Source organism: Balaenoptera acutorostrata, chromosome 5 (genome assembly GCF_949987535.1).
Source record: "Balaenoptera acutorostrata chromosome 5, mBalAcu1.1, whole genome shotgun sequence".
Taxonomy (NCBI): domain Eukaryota; kingdom Metazoa; phylum Chordata; class Mammalia; order Artiodactyla; family Balaenopteridae; genus Balaenoptera; species Balaenoptera acutorostrata.
This window is the reverse complement of record NC_080068.1, coordinates 26,764,745-26,778,466: the sequence shown is the minus strand read 5'-3', so window position 1 is coordinate 26,778,466 and position 13,722 is coordinate 26,764,745.

Here is a 13,722-nt window from a genome sequence, read left to right as displayed (position 1 = left end):
TTTTTTTCTTAATAATTTTTTTCTTATTTTTTATTATAATAGCCTTATTTTATTTTATTTTATTTTATCCTCTTTCTTTCTTTCTTTCTATTTTTTCTCCCTTTTATTCTGAGCCGTGTGGATGAAAGGCTCTTGCTGCTCCAGCCAGGCATCAGGGCTGTGCCTCTAAGGTGGGAGAGCCAACTTCAGGACACTGGTCCACAAGAGACCTCCCAGCTCCACGTAATACCAAATGGCGAAAATCTCTCAGAGATCTCCATCTCAACATCAAGACCCAGCTTCACTCAATGACCAGCAAGCTACAGTGCTGGACACCCTATGCCAAACAACTAGCTAGACAGGAACACAACTCCATCCATTAGCAGAGAGGCTGCCTAAAATCATAATAAGGCCACAGACACCCCAAAACACACCACCAGACGTGGACGTGCCCACCAGAAAGACAAGATCCAGCCTCATCAACCAGAACACAGGCACTAGTCCCCTCCACCAGGAAGCCTACACAACCCACTGAACCAACCTTAGCCACTGGGGACAGATACCAAAAACAACGGGAACTACGAACCTGCAGCCTGTGAAAAGGAGACCCCAAACACAGTAAGATAAGCAGAATGAGAAGACAGAAAAACACACAGCAGATGAAGGAGCAGGGTCAAAACACACCAGACCTAACAAATGAAGAGGAAATAGGCAGTCTACCTGAAAAAGAATGCAGAATAATGATAGTAAAGATGATCCAAAATCTTGGAAATAGAATAGACAAAATGCAAGAAACATTTAACAAGGATGTAGAAGAACTAAAGAGGAACCAAGCAACGATGAAAAACACAATAAGTGAAATTTAAAATACTCTAGAAGGGATCAATAGCAGAATAACTGAGGCAGAAGAACGGGTAAGTAACCTGGAAGATAAAATAGTGGAAATAACTACTGCAGAGCAGAATAAAGAAAAAAGAATGAAAAGAACTGAGGACAGTCTCAGAGACCTCTGGGACAACATTAAACGCACCAACATTCGAATTATAGGGGTCCCAGAAGAAGAAGAGAAAAAGAAAGGGACTGAGAAAATATTTGAAGAGATTATAGTTGAAAACTTCCCTAATATGGGAAAGGAAATAGTTAATCAAGTCCTGGAAGCACAGAGAGTCCCATACAGGATAAACCCAAGGAGAAACACGCCAAGACACATATTAATCAAACTATCAAAAATTAAATATAAAGAAAGCATATTAAAAGCAGCAAGGGAAAAACAACAAATAACACACAGGGGAATCCCCATAAGGTCAACAGCTTATCTCTCAGCAGAAACTCTGCAAGCCAGAAGGGAGTGGCAGGATATACTTAAAGTGATGAAGGAGAAAAACCTACAACCAAGATTACTCTACCCAGCAAGGATCTCATTCAGATTTGATGGAGAAATTAAAACCTTTACAGACAAGCAAAAGCTGAGAGAGTTCAGCACCACCAAACCAGCTTTACAACAAATGCTAAAGGAACTTCTCTAGGCAAGAAACACAAGACAAGGAAAAGACCTACAATAACAAACCCAAAACATTTAAGAAAATGGGAATAGGAACATACATATCAATAATTACCTTAAATGTAAGTGGATTAAATGCTCCCACCAAAAGACATAGACTGGCTGAATGGATACAAAAACAAGACCCATATATATGCTGTCTACAAGAGACCCACTTCAGATCTAGGGACACATACAGACTGAAAGTGAGGGGATGGAAAAAGATATTCCATGCAAATGAAATTCAAAAGAAAGCTGGAGTAGCAATTCTCATATCAGACAAAATAGACTTTAAAATAAAGACTATTACAAGAGACAAAGAAGGACACTATATAATGATCAAGGGATCGATCCAAGAAGAAGGTATAACAATTGTAAATATTTATGTACCCAACATAGGAGCACCTCAATACATAAGGCCAATACTAACAGCCATAAAAGGGGACATCGACAGTAACACAATCATAGTAGGGGACTTTAACACCCCACTCTCACCAATGCACAGATCATCCAAAATGAAAATAAATAAGGAAACACAAGCTTTAAATGATACATTAAACAAGATGGACTTAATTGATATTTATAGGACATTCCACCCAAAAACAACAGAATACACATTTTTCTCAAGTGCTCATGGAACATTCTCCAGGATAGATCATATCTTGGGTCACAAATCAAGCCTTGGTAAATTTAAGAAAATTGAAATCGTATGACACGTTCAATCCCATTTAGGGTTTAAAGTTAAGTAAATCAGTCCAAGGCAGTAATTTTTCCTCTGTTTTAGGATTTTTGAAAAGGGATATAGGCTTGCCAACCTCCCTTTAACAAATGCCCAAGTCCTCACTCTTAGTTCTCTGCACACTAAATATGGTGCAGCTTTGCCCCCAAATGGCTAATCCTCAGGACTCATTCCAGGCCACATCTTCTCACAATTTTCTGGGAGGTCCCCACCAGATCAGGTGGAGACCTCATATATCCCTCGCCCTAGATGTGGCCATTGGGAACCAGCCAACTGATTCGTTTTTAGCGTGTGTTCCACAAAATTCTGTTATACCTGTACATCACAGACTTGAATTCATTAGTTCATTCTACTCATTTATTGGTTCATTCATTCAGCAAATATCTCCCCAGAGAAATTAAAAAGGAAAAAAAATTAGCCAGTGATTGTGCTATTTGTTGCCCCTTTTTGTGAAAGTAGAAGAATAGTCCCTAAAAGAAGATTTTAGTATTCATATTTGAATGTTAATTAGACACATCGACTATCATGAGAGTTGAAATACTTCAGGGATCCCCTAGAAGTGCATGACTTAACTATCAGGAAGGAAGTCTTAATTAAATGCCACAAGAATCTATGAAGAATCTCCTGTATCAGCAGGCCCCAGACTGCATAACGGAAAATAAAATAGAATTTCTACAACAGAGTCAGTAAGCTTTCCGTGGACCAAGTAAGTCTAGGAAACTTCAAATATCTCCCTTCCTTTGAAGCATCATAATTCACATTAGCTTATTAAGGCTCCTGAGAAATTCTCCTATAAAGAAACCTGTTTAAACTAACACAATATTGTAAATCAACTATATTTCAATAAAAAAAGAAAAGAAGAAAAAACCTGTTTAACTTAGTTTATCCGGTTTTCTCAAATTAGACCATAGACCTTTTTTTTTTTTTAATTTGTTGTGCCCAAAGAATATCCTTTAAAATCTTTGAGTTCTAGTTTTCTTGAAACACAGTTTGAGAAATACTGTTCTACATGCTTTGCACTCCAGCAGACAAAAATAGAAAACTCTGTCCTCACCACCCAATGAATGAGGTACCTGATTCGTTTTGTTGATAACAACACTTAAACACATGAATCAATTAGGAAAGCCAAACGTGAGGGTACATGGCCAAAACAGAGTTCTGAGCTAAGAAAGTGGAAAGATCACCATCATTCCAAACAATTAAGCTTTTTGGAGGAGGCAGGATTTGAGCTGACTCTTGAAGAATAAAATGGGATTTGGATTCCTAGATGGATAGGAACAGGCTACCCAGAATGGAAAAATAGAGAACGTTACTGAATAACTCAATCCTAATGCATCAGGTTTTTCACATGACGTTAATAACTGTAATTCACTTTTAACTTCCTCCATGATGACAACCTTTTGAATCAATTGATGTCCAGACAGTAGACTACCATAGGGGGATAAAATGGCAGAATGAAAATTATCACTGGTCTTTTTCCTCTGTAACTCGGGACCAGTGTTTTCCAAAGGCTGATAACCAGTATCTGCTGAGATCAATTTAGGCAGGAAAATAAAGAAGAAAAAAATTAACAAATGATTAGCTAGATAATTCAACATTGAATTCTGGGTAAACTCTTAGTAATAGTTCCAAAAGAAGAAAGGATGGTCTACTACAATATTTTTCCTTCTTGCTTCCGTTACTGAGAGGAAGAAATTTTGTGCGTGTGTGTGTATATATATATATATATATATATTACAGAGGAGAGATCTGAGTCTATTAAATGTGGTTTAATCCAGAGAGTTACTTTAGTTCTCCACTTGACTCTGTGAGTAGGAACAACCCACTTCAAAATTTTATATTTTTAAACAAACACATATATTTTAACTACACAATGCATGCCTAATGAAAAGCCCCGCCCCCCAAAAAATAGTACACATAATTCCATCAACAAGAGATGACCAGTATTCATACTCGTATTTCAGTGACTGTTCTGATGATGCGTATGTGTATATTTTTATGTCCCAAACTGCATGACAGATAGCAATAATATAACAGAAGTGCACACACACATACGCACATACCCAGCTTAGGAAATTTCAGTGGAAATATTATTTTAAGAGTTAAGGGCAGGACGAGTAGCTTCTTTTTCTCAACATATTAAGTGTCCAGCCTTGTGTCTTACACATGATATCTGCTCAATAAATGAATCAAATGTTTGTTGAATGAAGCTGGAAAAGATTTTATGCATTAATGAATTATATTACCTGCTTGTTAAAAGCATTCAAAAAAACACACACACACTAAAAGTAAAGCAAGGGCAGAAATCTGAGATCTTTACTGAGAAGACCTAAAATGTGACCTCAAAAAAAAAAAAGACACAACAGTTCTGTGATAATTCTTTCCATTTTAGTTCTAGATAACCTTTTTAACCTTTCAAAAGGGGTCTGTTAAACTCAATTTCACTGCCCCTCCAGCTCCACTTAATGATATATATTTCCTGTCCTTACTGTATTTCATGCAGTTAATCATGTTGGAATATATGAGTCAAAAATTATGTATATTTCCACTCAGGTTAAAATATCACCAATATCACCAATCAAACTTAAGTCTTGCTAAAATGTCTTCTATCATCTTTTCTAGAATCAGCAGTTTATATTCCAGAGGCAGAATATAAAACAGAGGAGGACGTTGGGGAGCTTTTGATCGCTGTAAGACGGTCTGGAGATACAAGCCAGGAACTCAACGGTCATTTGCTCTACACATCAAGGTATGAGGCTTTGTGGGTTCTGATATCCAGGAATAGGGTCCTTAGTACAGGACTGTGGTGATGCTGGGAGTGGCCGGGTGGTGAGCCAAGCGCTTGGAGAGGACAGGGAAACCTGGACCATTCATGGTGACTCCCATGCAACTCCTTGCAGGTGCCCTAACTTCTTTGAGCTGATCTCCTCAACCAGGGATAAAACTGTACTCAAAATTGAGATTAAAAACCTCTGCTGTGACTACCCACAAAATTTTGTGGGGGTCAAATGAGACATTCTGTGTAAAATAGTTTACATATGCTGGTGGAAAATATAAACAAGGATTCTTAATTTTAATAGTCATCATGGCATCTAGGAAACAATGTGAAATAGCCTGTGTATAGTACTCAGTCTCTCTTCTTCTCCTCCCTACCTCCCCAACAATTAAAACTGCTCCCCAATCATGGGCCCCGGTGTCCTCACACCTCAAAACAACATCCCTTTCTTTCTGACCTCGCCAGTCAAAATTTAGCTATCCTGTGTCCACTCCCTAAAGATCCTATTTTGTAACTCATTGCGACTATGTAATAGGTGAAAATGATGGAACTACATGAAAACCATCCAAATGAGAACAAGAATAAGCTATAAAAGTAAACTACATTTTTCTACACTCACACCAATGTTTCACCTCTGACACCAGATGTGTTGCAGGTTTTCCTACACCAAGCAATTCTCCATTTATACAGACACCAACTGGTGTCCTAAAATTCTATTCAATTCTGAAACTGTCTACCTGGAGGTAACAGAGACCCCACAGGTTAAGGGCTCAGTCCCACAAGACGGCCTCCACGTCAGATGCCAATCGCAAGTCCAGGTGGTCACCTGTGCTTCTGACCGACAGGTTATAAATCAGAGGTTCCCACCACCCCCTCTTTGGGTTTGATACTTTTCTAGAACAGCTAACATAACTCGGGAAAACAGATTACTTACTAGGTTACAGATTATTAGAAAGGATACAAATCAGGAAGAGCCAGATGGAAGAAATGCATAGGCTAAAGTATGTGGGAAAGGACACAGAAGTTCCATGCTCTCTCTGGGCGAGTCACCCTCCCAGCAACCTGGAAGCTCTCTGAACTCCTTTGGCTAGGATTATTTTATGGAGGCTTCATTACTTAGGCATGATTGATGAAATAATTGGCCATTGGTGAGTAACTCAACCTCTAACCCCTCTCCCTTCCCTGGAGGTTAGGGAGTGGGACCAAAATTTCCAACCCTCTGATCACCTGGTTGGTTTCCCTGGCAACCAGTCCCCATCCAGAGCCTCTCTGGGAGCCCCAGACACCAGTCATCTCATTAGCACACAAATAGACACCGCTTCAAAGACTCCAAGGGATTTAGGAACTGGGTAACAGGAAACAGGGACAAAGACCAAAAGTGTATTATGTCACAGGCTAATTTACTGGGAGCTCACTATAGCAAGAGGATCAGCCACCATCACTTGCATCTGGCAGAGACTCAAAGTCAAGCAGAGGCGTGGAAAGCTTTACAGTGAAAAAGAGAGAAGGCATGGACATATACACACTACCAAATGTAAAACCTATAGCTAGTGGGAAGCAGCCGCATAGCACAGGGAGATCAGCTCTGTGCTTTGTGGCCTAGAGGGGTGGGATCAGGAGGGTGGGAGGGAGACGCAAGAGAGAGGAGATATGGGGATATATGTATATGTATAGCTGATTCACTTTGTTATAATGCAGAAACTAACACACCATTGATAAGAAATTATACTCCAATAAAGATGTTAGAAAAAAAAAGAGAGAGAGAGAAGGCTTCAAGATATGCCCTGACTGGGGGCTGTTGGCTTGGGGAAGCTGGAGGCACCTGTGTAATTGATTAGGGGAGCATATTTGGCTTTCTTTGGTTGCTCCTAAATTGGAAGCCAGGGCAAAAATCAGAGAAGCCGGGAGTTATTAAGTTCTGACCATTTGGGGTGGATTGTTAACAGAGGTTGTGGTTTGACTTCCTACATGAGTTACTGCAGATTGTGGGTCAGAGTTCTGTTTTCACACATGATTTGACCACTCCCCTTGCATATATTCCGTCTGTCAAAATCTATGCTCACACTTGCTAAACATCTGACAATGCACAGTGTAACCTCCACAATAAAGAATTATCTATCCAAAATATCAGTAGTGCCAAGATTGAGAAGAGGAATAAGAATAAATTCTCCTCTGCCCCAGACGACAGGGGATTTGGCAGTAAGCCAACAATTTATTTTGAGTTACTCAAAACCAACTACAAGGACGGGCCTTGTAGAACATCTTTAAGATCTTCATGTGTGTGTTTGGCTATATGTTTAGGGTTGAGCAGCCCTATAGCCTGTTCTTTAAGTACGACTCCCCTCTTGAAGGCACCAGATACTTCCAGCTACATCTAACTTCAACTCTTAAGTTTTACCCTGGTGTTACCTCATGCAGGAAAAGCAACAAGAAGAAATAACAAGGTGAAGTAGTCCTTGAGGTCTTCCTTGCCCATTGATTCCTGGGAGGATGTGTCAGCTCTCTCTTCCAAGTCCACACAGGGCTCCAGTTGGAGTCTTACAAGGAACGAGGGCCTGGGCAAGCTGGGCAGTGGCCGCAGGTGGGCAGAGCAGCTGATGGAGAAAGTGCCCTCATCCTCTGCTCTATGATTCCAGCTGGACTACTTCTGGTACCAGTGGCATACTGTATGTCCACGAGCAGAGTGTCTGGAAGACGATTCTGTGAATGGGAGAAATGAAGTAGTAAACAGCCCAATTTGGAAGATTACGTGTAATTGCTGAAATGGAAGGGACCATCCCTCTGCCTCTGGAAAGAGCTACCCTTGGGATGACAAGTAGAAGGATCCAGAAAACTCAAGAGTGTCTGGCTGTGAGCCAGCTGGGATATGGGGATGCCTCCACCTCAAGTGGGAGAAGCTACACCCAAATCGACCTCCCCATAAGGTCTTCAGGTTCAAGAGAGCTGGTGTTCCCAGCAGACTTCCTGCATAGCCGACACACAGCTCAGAGTGCTTGACACCTGAGCTTTAACCTTTGATTCCTCACACAAAGGACGGTTCTCAGGCTTGCAATAAAAATAAAAGAGAGTGAGTACACAGGGTGAGGGTCCTTCCCTGAAGCACGAAGCCAGGCCTCACACAGCCACATCCGATTCTTGCATACCTCTGTGAATTATAAGACAGCGAGAACTTATACAATTTTTATGCATATTCAGGTGTCGTGGTATTTGTCGTCACCACTCCCCACAGATATCTCAGTGGATAAAAGTTCAGTTTGGTTATTTAAACCTTTCTGGAAGTCTTGTTAAAATAAATGTTTACCAATTACTTATTTTCATGAATAAAATAAGCATAACCTGATGTATAAATAGTTGAATGGAAAGGAGACTTACACTCTGTACACTAATAATTATTCACAGATGATAAACATGTATTACACTTATAAGCAGGTGAGAGAAGTGACTAGTTTTATGCTGTGCTTTCGTGGTAACCTCAAGGTCCCAAAATGTCTGTCATCAGTATTCTCAGACACTAACATGGAGGTGTTGTATTAAAAAAGCATTGTCTGGGGACTTCCCTGGTGGTGCAGTGGTTGAGAGTCTGCCTGCCAATGCAGGGGACACGGGTTCGAGCCCTGGTCTGGGAAGATCCCACATGCCGTGGAGCAGCTGGGCCCGTGAGCCACAATTACTGAGCCTGCGCGTCTGGAGCCTGTGCTCCGCAACAAGAGAGGCCGCGACAGTGAGAGGCCCGCGCACCGCGATGAAGAGTGGGCCCCGCTTGCCGCAACTAGAGAAAGCCCTCACACAGAAACGAAGACCCAACACAGCCAAAAATAATAAATTAATTAATTAATAAAAAAAAAAAAGCATTGTCTGGGAGAGGAAGAAGAACTGAGGATAAACTCTCCTTCACTGGCTGAGAACTATTGCTCTATAGTAAAATGTTTAAGCTCAGGGATATGCTGGGAAAGGATGTGCAAATTAGATACTTCTTAACCCTGTCTTATTCTCAAAATAAATGTCATCTGTCTTTTTCTTCCTATTAGTCACTTTTTTTGTTGTTAGGAAATTGCTCCTATTGGAAAAACAGCCGATGAAGAGCAAACCGCAGAACCTAAAACCAAGAGAAGAGGAACAGTATTGAGTCATCCTGTGGTTTTGGTCAACCCCAAGTCAAGTATGGTGAGGTTTTTAAATAATCAGCTTTATCCAGTTAAAAGGAATTGTGTGGTAAACCACAGCCATGGGCCACCTCACTTCTCTGATTGGCTCTTTCTCTGGGTCAAGTTAAGGAGGAGGTGAAAAACAGTTTCCAAGCACATCCAGCGAAAGACTTTCTCCTTTCTTTCCTTTAGAAAAAAAAATCTGCTTATTTGTTTGGTTATAGGTGTATATGTAAGTTATAGAAGTTATACCTTGCATCTCAGTGGGGTTCTTTGGATGATTTAGAAGCTCCTTGACTGTAGGTCTGCTGCGGGTACATGCTCTTGTATATCAGAACATGTCTTTATTTCAACCTCAGTCTTGAAACTCTAGATTGACAGTTACTATCTTCCAGCATTTTGAAGTTATTATTCCATTGTCTTCCAGCTTCCATTGTCTTGTTAAGAAGTCTGCCTTTAGTCTACAAGTTGTCTTTCTAATGATTTATCTTTTCTCTGCATTTAAGATATTCTCACATTTATTTGATCTGAATCTGTGAAAGGTCTGGGGCCTTTACTTGAAGAAGTTTTCCTCTAAGGAGGATTTGCATTGCTTCTTCTGGGATCGAGAGCGATGCTGACCCAGAAACACTCCTGATCCCCTGCGTCCCAGGCCAAATCCCAGAGGTTCAGACTCAGCTCCTTGATGGTGCCAAAGGCCCATGGCCCAGTCTCCCCTGAAGTGCTGACTCTGAATCCCAGCTTGAGTGGAAGTATCTTCTCTAGCTGTAGGGGGGTGGGGTTTGGGGGTTTTAGGGTATTGTTTTTGTTTTGTTTTGCCCCTTGATGATTTCCCTCACTTCCTGTGAGCACAGAAAAGGCAGAATTATTATTTCTTCTAGATATTTTGTAGTGGGAGAGTATCCCAGAATACCTAGCCAGCCAAGTTGCTGGGAACAGAAGTCCCAAAGACTCCTCTAGACAGAAGCTCCAAAGCTGCTCCAGCCCTGTCCCCTTCTCCCCTTCTCTCCACTCACTACCCCATCTCCCCCCAGTCATGGACCCTCCTGGGCATGAAATGAACTGGGCCTGGGGCTTCTGACTCTGTCTGCTTCAGTCAGGAATTAGATGCTGTGCTTTTAAAGAAAGCGATTTCTTGTCTTGCTGCCCTATTAAAATTATATATGAAAGGAAATTTGTATGCTTAAAAGAATGTATAATCATGTAATATAATAACTAAAGACAAAGTGAGGAGGTTAAAAAATGCTCTATCTGGGCTTCCCTGGTGGCTCAGTGGTTAAGAATCTGCCTGCCAATGCAGGGGACACAGGTTCGAGCCCTGGTCTGGGAAGATCCCACATGCTGCGGAGCAACTAAGCCTGTGCGCCACAACTACTGAGCCTGTGCTCTAGAGCCTACGAGCCACACTACTGAGCCCACATGCCACAACTACTGAAGCCCGCGTGCCTAGAGCCCATGCTCTGCAACAAGGGAAACCACTGCAATGAGAAGCCCGCGCACCACAGCAAAGAGTAGCCCCCACTCCCCGCAACTAGAGAAAGCCTGCGTGCAGCAGCGAAGACCCAAAACAGCCAAAAATAAATTAATTAAATAAATAAATTTTTTAAAAAAAATGCTCTATCAGGAAATGGGAATTTGACTCCTGGACAAGACACTGGGGTGTTCCCTGCCTCGATTTCCACATCGATAAAGTACCCTAGTTAGCTCATAAAGTTATCAAATGCCCTAATATAGTGATTCAATTACCCTTTAATGTAGCTTCTTGATAGAACTTTCTCTCTGACTTTAAGCATCATTTATGATTTTTACAAAGCAAATGTACTCTGTAGCTGCAAAGACTGAGCCATATATACCCTCTGTAAAGAAACAATTAATTTTTAAAATAGTTTCAGAGATTTTCAGACTCTTGGTGATGTCTGAGATGGGCATGGGTGAGGGAAAATCTATGCCACTGTCAGCATGGATGGAGTGGCTTGCTGGATCCAGCCAATAATTGCTCCTGAGAACCAATTGGGTGCATCTCTTTCCAACACTGGATTCAGTGACTTCACATTGATAGTGAAACTGGCTGTGGTACTTCTGTGTGTTTTGTTTTGTTTGTTAAACCTTTACCAACACAACATCATGCTCAGTTAATCTGAGATGAATCCTTTGGTTCTAGCTTTAATTTTGGAGAATTAAACCCATACTCAGTAAGACATTCCATTCTGCCCCATAATCTACCTCTAATGTTCCTCATAAAGATGTTATAGCACAACTACTGGGTAAATTGCCCTAATAAGGCTTGAGACCCAACTGCTAAAGCATTTTTATGAAACAACCTGGAAATCACACATCAGTACTCCTTGGAGACTCTTCACTATTAAATAAGGGATTTGTCCAGACCATCACCAGAGACCTCAGCTTATATCTCAAGTTATATTTGATGTTTTTGGAACAGAAGTTTCTAACTCTTGGGGATTCTTAACTTGCTTTCAATAAAATAGAGCTTTTTAAACTAAAATAAATACCAGTATTCCGTGTTCTTCATCAAATGATTTCCCAAAGTAAAATTTCCAGACTCCTAGGAGGAAGGGGCCATTTAGTTAATCTGAATTTTTTGATTATGTGAGATGTAATTAAACCATCTTTGTTTTCCCCATCAACTCTCATTGTTAATAAAAGCTTGCTAAAATGTATTGTTTTGCTTTCTGTTTTAGTTCCACAGCCAAAGGATTTTCAATAAGAGTTATATTTCAGTCTTTTATTTAACCCAGAAATCTACCTACTTAAATGTATATCTATTTCAATCAGTGGAGCAGTCAGCTGAAAACAAATCAACAGAAAAGGGGGAAATACCAATCACTTTTGCTTCATGAACTGTGATAAATCAATATTTGACTATTCATTAGGTGAAATATATTGAGAAAGATATTTAATACAGATTTATAAAGATAGTATTAGGTACTTACTATGCAAGTCTAGTGTTTATCTGCTTTTGATATTTATTCAGAGGGGTTAAATGTGTAGTTTCTGAAAGGGGTTTTGTTTTTTTTTTTAACACCGCCTGTCTTGCCAACTTTCTGCATTCTAGATGACTAGGGGGAAATAAAAAATGTATTCTCCAACGTGTAATTCTTTTTAAACCTCAGGCTCTTAAAAAAATTTTTCCAACAGTTGCTTATTACTTAATCAGACTGTTGTAAGAATTTACGACCTTTTTTCCTTTTTGTGTGTGTATCTTGGAGCATAAAAAAATCTCTTTGACAGTTTCTCGTCTCTTCCTGAGGGCTTTCTAGATTGCTAGCCACTTACCTCCTCATTTACTTGGGGACTGCCTGTCTCTAGCACTTGATAGCTCTTGCCTCTCCTTCCTGATTTGAGCTCAGAGAGCTCTTTCATGCATAGATTTCCCAGGACTGAACAGAGAGGGAAAGTCATGGAGGAATAAAATTTCAAAGCACAAGCTGGCACTAGAACTTTCCACCAAGCGAAAATCCCACTGTAAGCCATCCATTTCTAGCAGTTTCTCTCTCTGCCCTCGTCAGCATGTTTTATGCTCATCAATTTCTCCAGCTCTAACCTTTTTTAGGTTCCCGGAATGACAAAACAGTCAACTTGTTGTTTCCTAATAATTCTAAAACTTGTTCTATCAAAAAATCATCCTGAAACATTTTGTGAGTCACTGAACTTCAGAGCAAATCCTCTGAAGTCAATTTGGAAACAATGCTCATTTTTTAACAAGCTATATTTAATGCATACAGCACACACTAATAGACATCAACTTGTATTTGTGTTGATTCATATTAACAAGAAGAAGGTGGATATTGGTGTCAGCATGCAAGTATGCATATACCTTAGCTATGAGCAAGAGAGACCCTTGCCGAAACTAGAGTGTCCCGTCCAGAAGCTCACTGTCATATCCCATTGCTTGTTTTTTTTTCTTTTGGCCGCCCAACCAGGAATTAAACCTGGGCCACAGCAGTGAAAGTCTGGAATCCACTAGGCCACCAGGGAACTCCCTCACATTGCTTCTTACTAAGGAAAAGAGTGGTAGGAAATATTCATGCTTTACAAAAATTACTTATTTGGTATATTGAGTTATTTTATACAGTCTTTGTCTCCTAAACCTGGTCTGTCTAAATCATTTCAATTACCATGACTACTCTTTACTCTTTTAGGTCTAAACCTATGTGTTGGTATGTTTTCAACACTGCAAAAAAAAATACACTGAATTGCATTGTTGGTGGGATTATAAGATGGTACAACCGCTGTGGAAAACAGTATAGAGGGTCCTCAAAAAATTAAAAATAGAACTACCATATGGTCCAGCAATCCCACATCCGGGTATATGTCCAAAAGAATTGAAAGCAAGGTCCCAAAGAGATATTTGTACACCCATGTTCATAGCAACATTATTCCATTATAGCCAAGAGGGGAAACAATCCAAGTATCCATGGCTGGTTGAATGGATAAACAAAATGTGGTTTGTGCAGGGACTTCCCTGGTGGTCCAGTGGTTGAGACTCCACGCTTCCACTGCAGACGGCATGGGTTCTATCCCT